Source organism: Bufo bufo, chromosome 10, assembly GCF_905171765.1.
Source record: "Bufo bufo chromosome 10, aBufBuf1.1, whole genome shotgun sequence".
NCBI lineage: Eukaryota > Metazoa > Chordata > Amphibia > Anura > Bufonidae > Bufo > Bufo bufo.
This window is the reverse complement of record NC_053398.1, coordinates 137,367,410-137,381,990: the sequence shown is the minus strand read 5'-3', so window position 1 is coordinate 137,381,990 and position 14,581 is coordinate 137,367,410. Positions and strand designations below refer to the sequence as shown.

General features: G+C 55.5%; 1 protein-coding gene across 1 annotated transcript in view; it reads right to left on the bottom strand.

Moving 5' to 3' along the window:
• Window positions 1–12,105, bottom strand: part of TDRD12 (tudor domain containing 12) — a 65,972-nt gene extending 53,867 nt beyond the window's left edge. The window contains exon 1 of the mRNA XM_040408960.1: window positions 12,070–12,105. The gene's annotated coding sequence lies outside the window, so the exon portion shown is untranslated. The remainder of the gene's footprint in view (window positions 1–12,069) is intronic.
• Between the last annotated feature and the right edge of the window lie 2,476 nt (window positions 12,106–14,581).

Below are 14,581 nucleotides of genomic sequence, written 5' to 3'. Positions count from 1 at the left end.
GAAAGGAATTCCCCCTGCTGCAGAGAAGCAATTACGGAACGAAGGGATTCCATCCGAAACCGCTGGAGACAGAGGAGCTTGTTCAACAGTTTGAGGTCCAGGATAGGGCGCACCGAGCCCTCTTTTTTGGGAACCACAAATAGGTTCGAATAGAACCCCTTGAACCGTTCTGCCGGGGAGACGGGGGAGATGACTCCCTGGTCCAGGATGGACTGAACGGCCTGGGAGAAGGCAGCCGTCCGCTCGGGGTCCCGTGGAAGACGGGACTGAAAAAACCTGTCTGGGGGAAGAGACAGGAACTCGATCAGGTATCCCGAGGATACAATCTCGAGCGCCCAAGCGTTGAAAACGTGGACCCGCCAGACGTCCTGGAAGAGGCAGGGGTGCACACCTTCAAGCCGAGGACTGCTTAGCCGCAGGGGGTCAGGTGGACTGAGGTCTGGGACGCCAGGAGGGCTGTGCCCGAAAGGATGCTTTTTTGCGTCAATCTTGGGAAGCAAACCTGCCGCCCCCAGCGAAGGAGCCCGCTGTGGGGCGGGAACTTGCGAATCGGTGAAAGGGCCGACCACGTGAGGCACCTGGTCTAACTTGAGAGGCCCGCTTGGCCCTAGGCTGTGGGAGATGTGTGCTCTTGCCTCCCGTAGCCTCAGAAATAATTTCGTCCAGCCAAGAACCAAAGAGACGGTTGCCGTCAAAGAGGAGACAGACTAAAGAACGCTTGGAAGTCGCGTCCGCTGCCCACACCTTTAGCCAAAGTTTGCGGCGTAAGGTCACTGCAAGCGTTGAAGAGCGCCTCGCATAGGAACTTCCCCGCCTGGATAATGAGTTGCGCCAAGGAACGAAGGTCCTGAGCAGGGACCTCGGATACCAAATACTGGTCCAGCTGGCTGCCCCACTCAGAGATTGCCTTAGCCACCCACGCGGAGGCAAACACGGGCCTAAGGGCTGACCCCGTGGCCACAAAGAGGGACTTTGTCAAGGATTCCATCCGACGGTCTTCAGCGGACTAATGGGAGGATCCATCGGCTATAGGAATAGCCGTACTTTTGGCTAGCCGTGCCACTGGTGGGTCTACCTTGGGAGGGGATATCCATGCGGGAACGCAGTCCGCTGGAAAGGGATATAGGATATCCAGCTTCTTGGAGGTGGAAAAACGCATGTCTGGATGATCCCAAGCCTTGGAGACCACCGCTGAAAAACCTTTGACGACTGTTTTGGACGGAAGAAGGATACCCCCTGCTGGTCAGTGTTGGGGGGATCCTCCTGCACCTGGAAGGTGTCTCGGATAGCAACAATGAGGCTGTCCACAGTTGAGGCCAACTTAGAAGGTTGCTCCGTATCCATATCTAAATCCGAATTCTCAACCTCTCCTTCGGATAGCAAGTCCCAAAGAGAAGAAAAACCTAAATGAGACCGTACATGGGGCGGAGAGGGAGATGCGTCAGAGGAAGAAGCGTGGCCTACTCTGGAATGCTTTTTTGAATGCCGTGCGCTGACCGAACCACCTGAGGGAAGTGACCTAGGGGGGGGTCATCCGAGCGAGAAGCTCTGGAGGGTGCAGCCTGCGCCGGTGGCGGATTCTCAACCAAGCGACCCCCTATGGATAGGGTAGATTGGGAGATTTGCGCAAGGTTTTGGTAGCTATTGGTAGCCTAGGTAGAGCCCCTGAGGGATTAGACATGGTGGGACAATTTTTGCTTGGAGAGAGTACAGCAACTTAAGGAAAAGGAGCAGAGAGACTACCACAGCCAGGAGCGACGCCGTCCAGGAGAATGTCTTTTGTGTGAAGGCCTCCTGGATTGCAGTTACCCCCTCAGGCTCTGCATCTCCCCTTCATTGAGCAATCGTGCGCATGCGCGCGCACGCCGCATAAACTCCGTTGAGCTGCAGAATGTCCCCGCAAGCACCCGGGCGGTGCCAGAGCCGGCTGCCGCCTGAAACGAATTAAACAAGTCGCCGAATCCGTCCCAGCTTCAGAGGGAGCGCAGGGTTCCTGTATATAGGCCACGCCCCTAATCACGATCCGGTCCGAGCGCTGCCCAGTATTATAATCACCCCTCCGGTCGGTGCAGGAGACCGTAGGGTTACTCATGCTGCCGCCATGAGGGAGGAAGGAGAGGGGAACAGTAGAATGCTGCCTCCATGAGGGGAATGAATCTGCTGACTCCCCGGTCCATGATTGAGCCATCTCCTTTCCCCAGAGGTCGTCATTTCTACTTGAAGGAGACGACCCAGATGCCATTAACCCTAGACTCCCCTTGCAGCATATGCAGGTGATATCCAGCTTCTTGGCGGGCGGCGGCGGAGGGGGGGGGGGGGTTATGGGGAGGTCTGATGGCGTGGAGTAGGCATACTTACAGTCCCAAGCCTTGTGTTTTCTTCTGTTTACCTGCTCACCGTCCTCAATGCAGCGGCGAGCAAGTGTAATTACAGTTCCTCAGTCCCATTTAACGAGACATCTCCGTCCTACTCAAGTCTTTTTCGTCTTCTCTTTTACAGGACTTTTACAGGATGTGGTTGAAGTATTAACTGTGTCTGCTAGACGAAGGTGTGCACAGTTTGTGCCATATATGGACTTTGAAAAAGGTCGAATAGTCGGACTCTGAGAAGCTGGATGGTCCATCTGTCAAATCTCAGAAAGAGTTGGATGAGAATTTTCTGTAGAGCATTGAAGAGAGAATTCTGGACGGTCAAGACAGAGAGATGCTCACCAAGATCCCAGTATAAGAAGACGGCATCACAAATTGGTTCTGCAGTGACCGTCTGGACCATAAGAAACTGTCTACTTAAAGCAGGACTGCATTCAACCACTACACTTGCTCGTTGGCAACTGACCTCTCAACGATGTCAAGAGCGCCTGCACTGGTGCCGCCAGATAGCCCATTGGAGTCATGGATGGCAAACGAGTGTTCAATGATGAAAGCGGGTTCTTCCTTGGTACTAATCATGGAGGCCGACTAGTGCCATCATGCATCATGAGGAGACCAACAGCAGGTTTCATGGTATGGGGTGTCATTAGCTACCATGGCTGTTCCTGTCTGGTGTTCAGCCTTTAGTATGTCCAGGACATCAAGGAACCAGGCCTTCTGCCGTTTTAGACTCAGGAGACATCGTGTTTCAAAGAGATAACGGATGCCCACACACTGCTAGCTACAAAACGTTCTCGTTAGGGTCTCCAGAAGCTCCGCTGGTCAGCTCGATTGCTAGATCTACCCCACACTAGGGTTGGACGATATCAAAAATATTCAGACGATAACGATATTAAAAAATGTATCGCGATAACGATATATCGCGATAAATACCCGTTTAAAAGAAAAAAACACAAGGAGACGTTACACTGTATGGGGGCAGCCACAAGGAGACGTTACACTGTATGGGGGCAGCCACAAGGAGACGTTACACTGTATGGGGGCAGCCACAAGGAGACGTTACACTGTATGGGGGCAGCCACAAGGAGACGTTACACTGTATGGGGGCAGCCACAAGGAGACGTTACACTGTATGGGGGCAGCCACAAGGAGACGTTACACTGTATGGGGGCAGCCACAAGGAGACGTTACACTGTATGGGGGCAGCCACAAGGAGACGTTACACTGTATGGGGCAGCTACAAGGAGACGTTACACTGTATGGGGGCAGCCACAAGGAGACGTTACACTGTATGGGGGCAGCCACAAGGAGACGTTACACTGTATGGGGGCAGCCACAAGGAGACGTTACACTGTATGGGGGCAGCCACAAGGAGACGTTACACTGTATGGGGGGCCACAAGGAGACGTTACACTGTATGGGGGCAGTCACAAGGAGACGTTACACTGTATGGGGGGCCACAAGGAGACGTTACACTGTATGGGGGGCCACAAGGAGACGTTACACTGTATGGGGGGCCACAAGGAGACGTTACACTGTATGGGGGGCCACAAGGAGACGTTACACTGTATGGGGGGCCACAAGGAGACGTTACACTGTATGGGGGCCACAAGGAGACGTTACACTGTATGGGGGGCCACAAGGAGACGTTACACTGTATGGGGGGCCACAAGGAGACGTTACACTGTATGGGGGGCCACAAGGAGACGTTACACTGTATGGGGGGCCACAAGGAGACGTTACACTGTATGGGGGGCCACAAGGAGACGTTACACTGTATGGGGGGCCACAAGGAGACGTTACACTGTATGGGGGGCCACAAGGAGACGTTATACTGTATGAGGGCCACAAGGAGACGTTATACTGTATGGGGGGCCACAAGGAGACGTTCTACTGTATGGGGGGGCCACAAGGAGACGTTCTACTGTATGGGGGGCCACAAGGAGACGTTATACTGTATGGGGGCCACAAGGAGACGTTATACTGTATGGAGGCCACAAGGAGACGTTATACTGTATGGGGGGCCACAAGGAGACGTTACACTGTAGGGGGGCCACAAGGAGACGTTACACTGTAGGGGGTGGGGGCCACAAGGAGATGTTATAATAAAGTCTTGTGGCCACAGGCCACCATACATACAATAATACTTTACGATATACTTTTCCCGCGGCTGCTTCGCTTGTGTGCTCCGATTCTGACATCAGATGTCAGTGCGCGGAGATTTGAATATAGGAGCAAGGAGGAGGTAGAGCCGGGGGCCGCGGGAAGTAGTAAGTTTGTAATGTTGTCATAAGAGCACACGAGCGAGGCAGCCGCAGGAAAAGTCTCTCCAGAGACACCCAGTACTCACACAGAGTTCGCAACACATAGAACCGGCACGGGTGGGTGACGGACGGTGATGTCAGATGGTGGGTGGAGTCTGGAGACTTGAATAAGGGAGGCGGAGCAAGAAGGAGCCAGGAGAGAGAGGAAGTAATGTTTGTACTCAGCGCTATGCAAGGTGCAGGGGCGGGCGGACGCAGATTTAGAAGCGGTCGGCGCACATGACCGCTTTGATGACGTCACAAAATACAGCGGTAATTAGGAAACAGCGATATTGCCATTTTTTTAATACCGCGGTATATCGTGATACCGGTATATCGCCCAACCCTACCCCACACTGAACATCTGGGACTGAACGGGGTAACAGATCTCCCATGTAGAGCATCCAACAACCGCCTTGGCTGAACTACAGCTCCAAGGTGAAAGAGCTTGGAATGACCACAGGAGGACATCCCCCATCTGTATGACCGCTACCATGCCACCCAGTATTAATGTCATCCTGCTGTAGAACCCAAAATAAAGGGTGCACCACCTTGGTTGTGTGATCATTGACCCAACACCTCTGGCAGGTTATACTTTGTCAGTCTCAGCTCAATCACATTAAGTTTCCCATAAGTTCTTTAATCATTTTCCTCTAGTGCAGGGATGGCCAACCTGCGGCTCTCCAGCTGTTGCAATTAGCCCCTCCATGTCTCCACTCCCCCAGTGCCATCAGATCAGCCCCTCCATGTCCCCCAGTGCCATCAGATCAGCCCCTCCATGTCCCCACTCCCCCAGTGCCATCAGATCAGCCCCTCCATGTCCCCACTCCCCCAGTGCCATCAGATCAGCCCCTCCATGTCCCCACTCCCCCAGTGCCATCAGATCAGCCCCTCAATGTCCCCACTCCCCCAGTGCCATCAGATCAGCCCCTCCATGTCCCCACTCCCCCAGTGCCATCAGATCAGCCCCTCCATGTCCCCACTCCCCCAGTGCCATCAGATCAGCCCCTCCATGTCCCCACTCCCCCAGTGCCATCAGATCAGCCCCTCCATGTCCCCACTCCCCCAGTGCCATCAGATCAGCCCCTCCATGTCCCCACTCCCCCAGTGCCATCAGATCAGCCCCTCCATGTCCCCACTCCCCCAGTGCCATCAGATCAGCCCCTCCATGTCCCCACTCCCCCAGTGCCATCAGATCAGCCCCTCCATGTCCCCACTCCCCCAGTGCCATCAGATCAGCCCCTCCATGTCCCCACTCCCCCAGTGCCATCAGATCAGCCCCTCCATGTCCCCACTCCCCCAGTGCCATCAGATCAGCCCCTCCATGTCCCCACTCCCCCAGTGCCATCAGATCAGCCCCTCCATGTCCCCACTCCCCCAGTGCCATCAGATCAGCCCCTCCATGTCCCCACTCCCCCAGTGCCATCAGATCAGCCCCTCCATGTCCCCACTCCCCCAGTGCCATCAGATCAGCCCCTCCATGTCCCCACTCCCCCAGTGCCATCAGATCAGCCCCTCCATGTCCCCACTCCCCCAGTGCCATCAGATCAGCCCCTCCATGTCCCCACTCCCCCAGTGCCATCAGATCAGCCCCTCCATGTCCCCACTCCCCCAGTGCCATCAGATCAGCCCCTCCATGTCCCCACTCCCCCAGTGCCATCAGATCAGCCCCTCCATGTCCCCACTCCCCCAGTGCCATCAGATCAGCCCCTCCATGTCCCCACTCCCCCAGTGCCATCAGATCAGCCCCTCCATGTCCCCACTCCCCCAGTGCCATCAGATCAGCCCCTCCATGTCCCCACTCCCCCAGTGCCATCAGATCAGCCCCTCCATGTCCCCACTCCCCCAGTGCCATCAGATCAGCCCCTCCATGTCCCCACTCCCCCAGTGCCATCAGATCAGCCCCTCCATGTCCCCACTCCCCCAGTGCCATCAGATCAGCCCCTCCATGTCCCCACTCCCCCAGTGCCATCAGATCAGCCCCTCCATGTCCCCACTCCCCCAGTGCCATCAGATCAGCCCCTCCATGTCCCCACTCCCCCAGTGCCATCAGATCAGCCCCTCCATGTCCCCACTCCCCCAGTGCCATCAGATCAGCCCCTCCATGTCCCCACTCCCCCAGTGCCATCAGATCAGCCCCTCCATGTCCCCACTCCCCCAGTGCCATCAGATCAGCCCCTCCATGTCCCCACTCCCCCAGTGCCATCAGATCAGCCCCTCCATGTCCCCACTCCCCCAGTGCCATCAGATCAGCCCCTCCATGTCCCCACTCCCCCAGTGCCATCAGATCAGCCCCTCCATGTCCCCACTCCCCCAGTGCCATCAGATCAGCCCCTCCATGTCCCCACTCCCCCAGTGCCATCAGATCAGCCCCTCCATGTCCCCACTCCCCCAGTGCCATCAGATCAGCCCCTCCATGTCCCCACTCCCCCAGTGCCATCAGATCAGCCCCTCCATGTCCCCACTCCCCCAGTGCCATCAGATCAGCCCCTCCATGTCCCCACTCCCCCAGTGCCATCAGATCAGCCCCTCCATGTCCCCACTCCCCCAGTGCCATCAGATCAGCCCCTCCATGTCCCCACTCCCCCAGTGCCATCAGATCAGCCCCTCCATGTCCCCACTCCCCCAGTGCCATCAGATCAGCCCCTCCATGTCCCCACTCCCCCAGTGCCATCAGATCAGCCCCTCCATGTCCCCACTCCCCCAGTGCCATCAGATCAGCCCCTCCATGTCCCCACTCCCCCAGTGCCATCAGATCAGCCCCTCCATGTCCCCACTCCCCCAGTGCCATCAGATCAGCCCCTCCATGTCCCCACTCCCCCAGTGCCATCAGATCAGCCCCTCCATGTCCCCACTCCCCCAGTGCCATCAGATCAGCCCCTCCATGTCCCCACTCCCCCAGTGCCATCAGATCAGCCCCTCCATGTCCCCACTCCCCCAGTGCCATCAGATCAGCCCCTCCATGTCCCCACTCCCCCAGTGCCATCAGATCAGCCCCTCCATGTCCCCACTCCCCCAGTGCCATCAGATCAGCCCCTCCATGTCCCCACTCCCCCAGTGCCATCAGATCAGCCCCTCCATGTCCCCCCTCCCCCAGTGCCATCAGATCAGCCCCTCCATGTCCCCACTCCCCCAGTGCCATCAGATCAGCCCCTCCATGTCCCCACTCCCCCAGTGCCATCAGATCAGCCCCTCCATGTCCCCACTCCCCCAGTGCCAACAGATCAGCCCCTCCATGTCCCCACTCCCCCAGTGCCATCAGATCAGCCCCTCCATGTCCCCACTCCCCCAGTGCCATCAGATCAGCCCCTCCATGTCCCCACTCCCCCAGTGCCATCAGATCAGCCCCTCCACGTCCCCACTCCCCCAGTGCCATCAGATCAGCCCCTCCATGTCCCCACTCCCCCAGTGCCATCAGATCAGCCCCTCCATGTCCCCACTCCCCCAGTGCCATCAGATCAGCCCCTCCATGTCCCCACTCCCCCAGTGCCATCAGATCAGCCCCTCCATGTCCCCACTCCCCCAGTGCCATCAGATCAGCCCCTCCATGTCCCCACTCCCCCAGTGCCATCAGATCAGCCCCTCCATGTCCCCACTCCCCCAGTGCCATCAGATCAGCCCCTCCATGTCCCCACTCCCCCAGTGCCATCAGATCAGCCCCTCCATGTCCCCACTCCCCCAGTGCCATCAGATCAGCCCCTCCATGTCCCCACTCCCCCAGTGCCATCAGATCAGCCCCTCCATGTCCCCACTCCCCCAGTACCATCAGATCAGCCCCTCCATGTCCCCACTCCCCCAGTGCCATCAGATCAGCCCCTCCATGTCCCCACTCCCCCAGTGCCATCAGATCAGCCCCTCCATGTCCCCACTCCCCCAGTGCCATCAGATCAGCCCCTCCATGTCCCCACTCCCCCAGTGCCATCAGATCAGCCCCTCCATGTCCCCACTCCCCCAGTGCCATCAGATCAGCCCCTCCATGTCCCCACTCCCCCAGTGCCATCAGATCAGCCCCTCCATGTCCCCACTCCCCCAGTGCCATCAGATCAGCCCCTCCATGTCCCCACTCCCCCAGTGCCATCAGATCAGCCCCTCCATGTCCCCACTCCCCCAGTGCCATCAGATCAGCCCCCCCATGTCCCCACTCCCCCAGTGCCATCAGATCAGCCCCTCCATGTCCCCACTCCCCCAGTGCCATCAGATCAGCCCCTCCATGTCCCCACTCCCCCAGTGCCATCAGATCAGCCCCTCCATGTCCCCACTCCCCCAGTGCCATCAGATCAGCCCCTCCATGTCCCCACTCCCCCAGTGCCATCAGATCAGCCCCTCCATGTCCCCACTCCCCCAGTGCCATCAGATCAGCCCCTCCATGTCCCCACTCCCCCAGTGCCATCAGATCAGCCCCTCCATGTCCCCACTCCCCCAGTGCCATCAGATCAGCCCCTCCATGTCCCCACTCCCCCAGTGCCATCAGATCAGCCCCTCCATGTCCCCACTCCCCCAGTGCCATCAGATCAGCCCCTCCATGTCCCCACTCCCCCAGTGCCATCAGATCAGCCCCTCCATGTCCCCACTCCCCCAGTGCCATCAGATCAGCCCCTCCATGTCCCCACTCCCCCAGTGCCATCAGATCAGCCCCTCCATGTCCCCACTCCCCCAGTGCCATCAGATCAGCCCCTCCATGTCCCCACTCCCCCAGTGCCATCAGATCAGCCCCTCCATGTCCCCACTCCCCCAGTGCCATCAGATCAGCCCCTCCATGTCCCCACTCCCCCAGTGCCATCAGATCAGCCCCTCCATGTCCCCACTCCCCCAGTGCCATCAGATCAGCCCCTCCATGTCCCCACTCCCCCAGTGCCATCAGATCAGCCCCTCCATGTCCCCACTCCCCCAGTGCCATCAGATCAGCCCCTCCATGTCCCCACTCCCCCAGTGCCATCAGATCAGCCCCTCCATGTCCCCACTCCCCCAGTGCCATCAGATAAGCCCCTCCATGTCCCCACTCCCCCAGTGCCATCAGATCAGCCCCTCCATGTCCCCACTCCCCCAGTGCCATCAGATAAGCCCCTCCATGTCCCCACTCCCCCAGTGCCATCAGATCAGCCCCTCCATGTCCCCACTCCCCCAGTGTCATCAGATCAGCCCCTCCATGTCCCCACTCCCCCAGTGTCATCAGATCAGCCCCTCCATGTCCCCCAGTGCCATCAGATCAGCCCCTCTATGCCCCCACTCCCCCAGTGCCACTCCCCCAGTGCCACCAGATCAGCCCCTCCATGTCCCCCACTCCCATCTGCCCCTCCATGCCATCCATTGCCGGCTGCCCGCCTTCAGTGCCATGTCCCCAGTAAATAAAATACTTACCTTTCCTGTAGGGGCGCCGCTTCACAGCTCCTTCGTCTGGATCCTGACGCTTACGTGCACTATGACCTGACGATGTGTCAGGCAGGATCCAGTGCAGCGCGGTACGGGACGGCGGGTGACCACGGAGCGGTAAGTAATAGCAAGCACTTCACTCCTGCTCCGTGGTCACATGACAAACAAATCCTCGATGCAAAAAAATTGCATCGAGGATTTTTTTGGTGTCGAATTAATCGATTCAATCGAGTAATCTTTTCAGCCCCAGCCTTCTCACAGCTTTCCTTAGCCATGTCAAATCGCGTTCAACGGTCATAGAAGTGAATGGGACTGAGCGTGATACCGACCCCTAGAGGCTCTGCTCTCTCTGCAACTGCCACAACCTCTGCACATTGATTGACAGGGCCTGGTGTGATGATGTTTTTACTGCCTGGCCCTGTCAATTACAGTGCAGAGGACGCAATTGCAGAGAGAGCAGAGCCTCTAGGTGTAATGACAACGCCCCCGTTGCTCCTAGAGGCTCATTTGCATATAATAAAACATCCTTTTTCTCAGCAATGCGGGCACATAGGAAGACTCAGAGCTCACAGAGATGTCAGGAACAAATCTGCTGCATGTGAACATAAGAACGGGAGGCAGCTCTTGATGTACACTTCAACAAATGGCACGCTGGGGCTTGTAGTTAATTTACAGCACGCTGGGCTTGCAGTTAACACTTTACGGCACGCTGGGCTTGCAGTTAACACTTTACAGCACGCTGGAGTTGCAGTTAACACTTTACGGCACGCTGGGGCTTGCAGTTAACACTTTACGGCACGCTGGGGCTTGCAGTTAACACTTTACGGCACGCTGGGGCTTGCAGTTAACACTTTACGGCACGCTGGGGCTTGCAGTTAACACTTTACGGCACGCTGGGGCTTGCAGTTAACACTTTACGGCACGCTGGGGCTTGTAGTTAACACTATGGCACGCTGGGGCTTGTAGTTAACACTTTACGGCACGCTGGGGCTTGTAGTTAACACTATGGCACGCTGGGGCTTGTAGTTAACACTATGGCACGCTGGGGCTTGTAGTTAACACTATGGCACGCTGGGGCTTGTAGTTAACACTATGGCACGCTGGGGCTTGTAGTTAACACTATGGCACGCTGGGGCTTGTAGTTAACACTATGGCACGCTGGGGCTTGTAGTTAACACTTTACGGCACGCTGGGGCTTGTAGTTAACACTTTACGGCACGCTGGGGCTTGTAGTTAACACTTTACGGCACGCTGGGGCTTGTAGTTAACACTTTACGGCACGCTGGGGCTTGTAGTTAACACTTTACGGCACGCTGGGGCTTGTAGTTAACACTTTACGGCACGCTGGGGCTTGTAGTTAACACTATGGCACGCTGGGGCTTGTAGTTAACACTTTACGGCATGCTGGGGCTTGTAGTTAACACTATGGCACGCTGGGGCTTGTAGTTAACACTTTACGGCACGCTGGGGCTTGTAGTTAACACTATGGCACGCTGGGGCTTGTAGTTAACACTTTACGGCACGCTGGGGCTTGTAGTTAACACTATGGCACGCTGGGGATTGAAGTTAACACTTTACGGCACGCTGGGGATTGAAGTTAACACTTTACGGCACGCTGGGGATTGAAGTTAACACTTTACGGCACGCTGGGGATTGAAGTTAACACTTTACGGCACGCTGGGGATTGAAGTTAACACTTTACGGCACGCTGGGGATTGAAGTTAACACTTTACGGCACGCTGGGGATTGAAGTTAACACTTTACGGCACGCTGGGGATTGAAGTTAACACTTTACGGCACGCTGGGGTTGCAGTTAACACTTTACGGCACGCTGGGGTTGGAGTTAACACTTTATGGCACGCTGGGACTTGTAGTCATTACTGTAGAGGGGACTTTTTTTTATTGATTTAGTGCACGCTAGGACTTGCAGTCACCACTTTACGGCCTAGCACTATATAGACGTATGCAGACAGGTACACATGGTCACACTCGGCATACAGCCATCCCCTCAGCTCTATTTCACTCACAAGCTCCGTGCTCAGCGACCTCCTCGTCAAATTTTCTGCTCCCGCTGGTGACGTCACTTCCGGTAACGCGGCTTCCCTTGCCCCTGCGGAAAACTGCAGTTGCTCGTCTCTGCCGCTAGAGCGCACAATCAAAGGAGGAGCACCTCGGGGCGGCGGCCATATTACCGTAGCCTGGTCCACGGTGCAGAACGGTGCTCCCGCTTGGTCAATGTTTATCAGAACTAGGTGGGAAGTGACGCAGTTACTCCTGGCAACTAGACTGCAACTACAAATTCTGTCCTTACTGTTATCAGGCGCAGCATTGTGGCTTCTATTTACCTGAATGGGGTGGGGTTCCAATCAAAATGGCCGACAGCACCCAATATTAGAGTGGAGCAGGTTTTGAATGTGTGTTCCTTAAAGGGCATCCGTCAGCAGATCTGTCCCTATGACACCGGCTGACCTGTTACATGTGCGCTTGGCAGCTGAAGACATCTGTGTTGGTCCCATGTTCACATGTGCTCGCATTGCTGAGAAAAATGATGTTTTAATATATGCAAATGAGCCTCTAGGAGCAACGGGGGCGTTACCGTTACACCTAGAGGCTATGCTCTCTCAACTGCCGCGTCCCCTGGATCGGGCAAGGAAAACATCATCACGCCTGACCCCTGTCAATCAAAGTGCAGAGGGTGCGGGAGCCTCTTGGTGTAACGGCAACGCCCCCGTTGCTCCTAGAGGCTCATTTGCATATATTAAACATCATATTTCTCAGCAATGCGGGCACATAAGAACATGGGACCAACACAGATGCCTTCAGCTGCCAAGCGCACATGGAACAGGTCAGCCGGTGTCACAGGGACAAAACTGCTGACAGATGCCCTTTAAATCCCATAGAAGGGAATGGAGAGAGCTGTCCATATGCGGGGCCTTCTCTCCATTCATTCTCCACCTGAATGTGGCACCCAGCGGCTTCCTCTCCCGCTCTGAAGAAAGGTGCAGGCTCATGTACACGAACGCGTGCCGCCTGTTCCGTGCATTGAGGACCCCAACGCACGGGCACCATCCGTGTGGCTGCCGCAGACGGATGCAGACCCATTAAACTTGAATGGGTCCATGATCAGGGTTGCCAAACGTCCAGAAATTTCTGGACAGTCCATAAAAATCGGCTACGTTTTTTTTCCAGTGTCCGTGGAAAAAAAATTGATGAGTCTGGTGATACTTGACTAGATTATTTTGGTGATAAATATTATCATTTTACAGCTCACAGTAAGGGCTCATGCACACGGCTGTATGTATTTTGCGGTCTGCAAAAAATACGGATGGCGTCCGTGTGCATTCCGTATTTTGCGGAATGGACCAGCCAGCCCCTAATAGAACAGTCCTATCCTTGTCCGTAATACGGACAATAACAGGACATGTTCTATTCTTTTGTGGAACGGACATACGGACACTGAATGCACACGGAGTAACTTCCGTTTTTTGGGGACCCATTGAAATGTCAGCAAAAAAAAACCAGAATGGACATGGAAAGAAAATCCGTTTGTGTGCCTGAGCCCTAAATGCTGGTGATGAGGCGTTATCAGTATATTGTGCTATAGACATGGATTACTTAGAATCTTTATTATTCATTATGGTTTTCCAATTTGTCCGTAAAATGTTAGCTGTCCGTGATTTTGGAATAAGATGTCCATAAAAAAAAGAATCTGGTTGGCAGCTCTGTCCGTGATCCGTACGCACGGCAAAAAAATTTAACATGTTCTATTTTTTTGCGGTGTGGAGGCACAGAGAGAAACCCCATTGAAGCACTCCGTAGTCTGCGTCCGTAATGCGGTGCACAAACAGCCACTGTTTGCGGGCCGCAATACGGGGCCGGCCAGCACACATTCATGTGCATGAGCCCTAAATCAGACGTTCACGGCATATCCTGTGCACTTGCCGTACATGTCTAAAGACGTCCGTGGAACATGGTCCGTGAGATACCGGACTGGCATCCTGCTCAGTGCAGGAGCGCACGGCGTCATTAGTTGCCATGACGCCGTGCACTTCGTGCCACCGCTGCTGTACAGTAATACACTTGTATGATCTATACAAGTGTATTACTGTACAGCAGCGGCGGCATGAAGCGCACGGTGTCATAGCAACCAATGACGCCGTGCGCTCCTGCACTGAGCAGGATGCCAGTCCGGTATCTCACGGACCGTGTTCCACGGACGTCGGCATGATGCTTAAGCTGGGCATACACCCGGTGCCTGGACGCGTCTCTGTATTACAATGCACTTGGTGGTTTCCGTCACTCCCATAGACTACAATGGTGAGAGCACTGCGCAGGCGACCATCGCCCTCCAGTAACTAAAATCACATTACTGAAAATTATTTTTATTGAAGTGTTTCTATGAGAACAGTAAATCTATTATTCCATAGACAAAGGAAACGTTCACATGATCAGAAATCATATTGTACCGTAGAAACTGTATAAAATGTACCGCGTTTTTTACATATTTTTTTTATTTTTAGGTGATTTTTGAATTTTTAT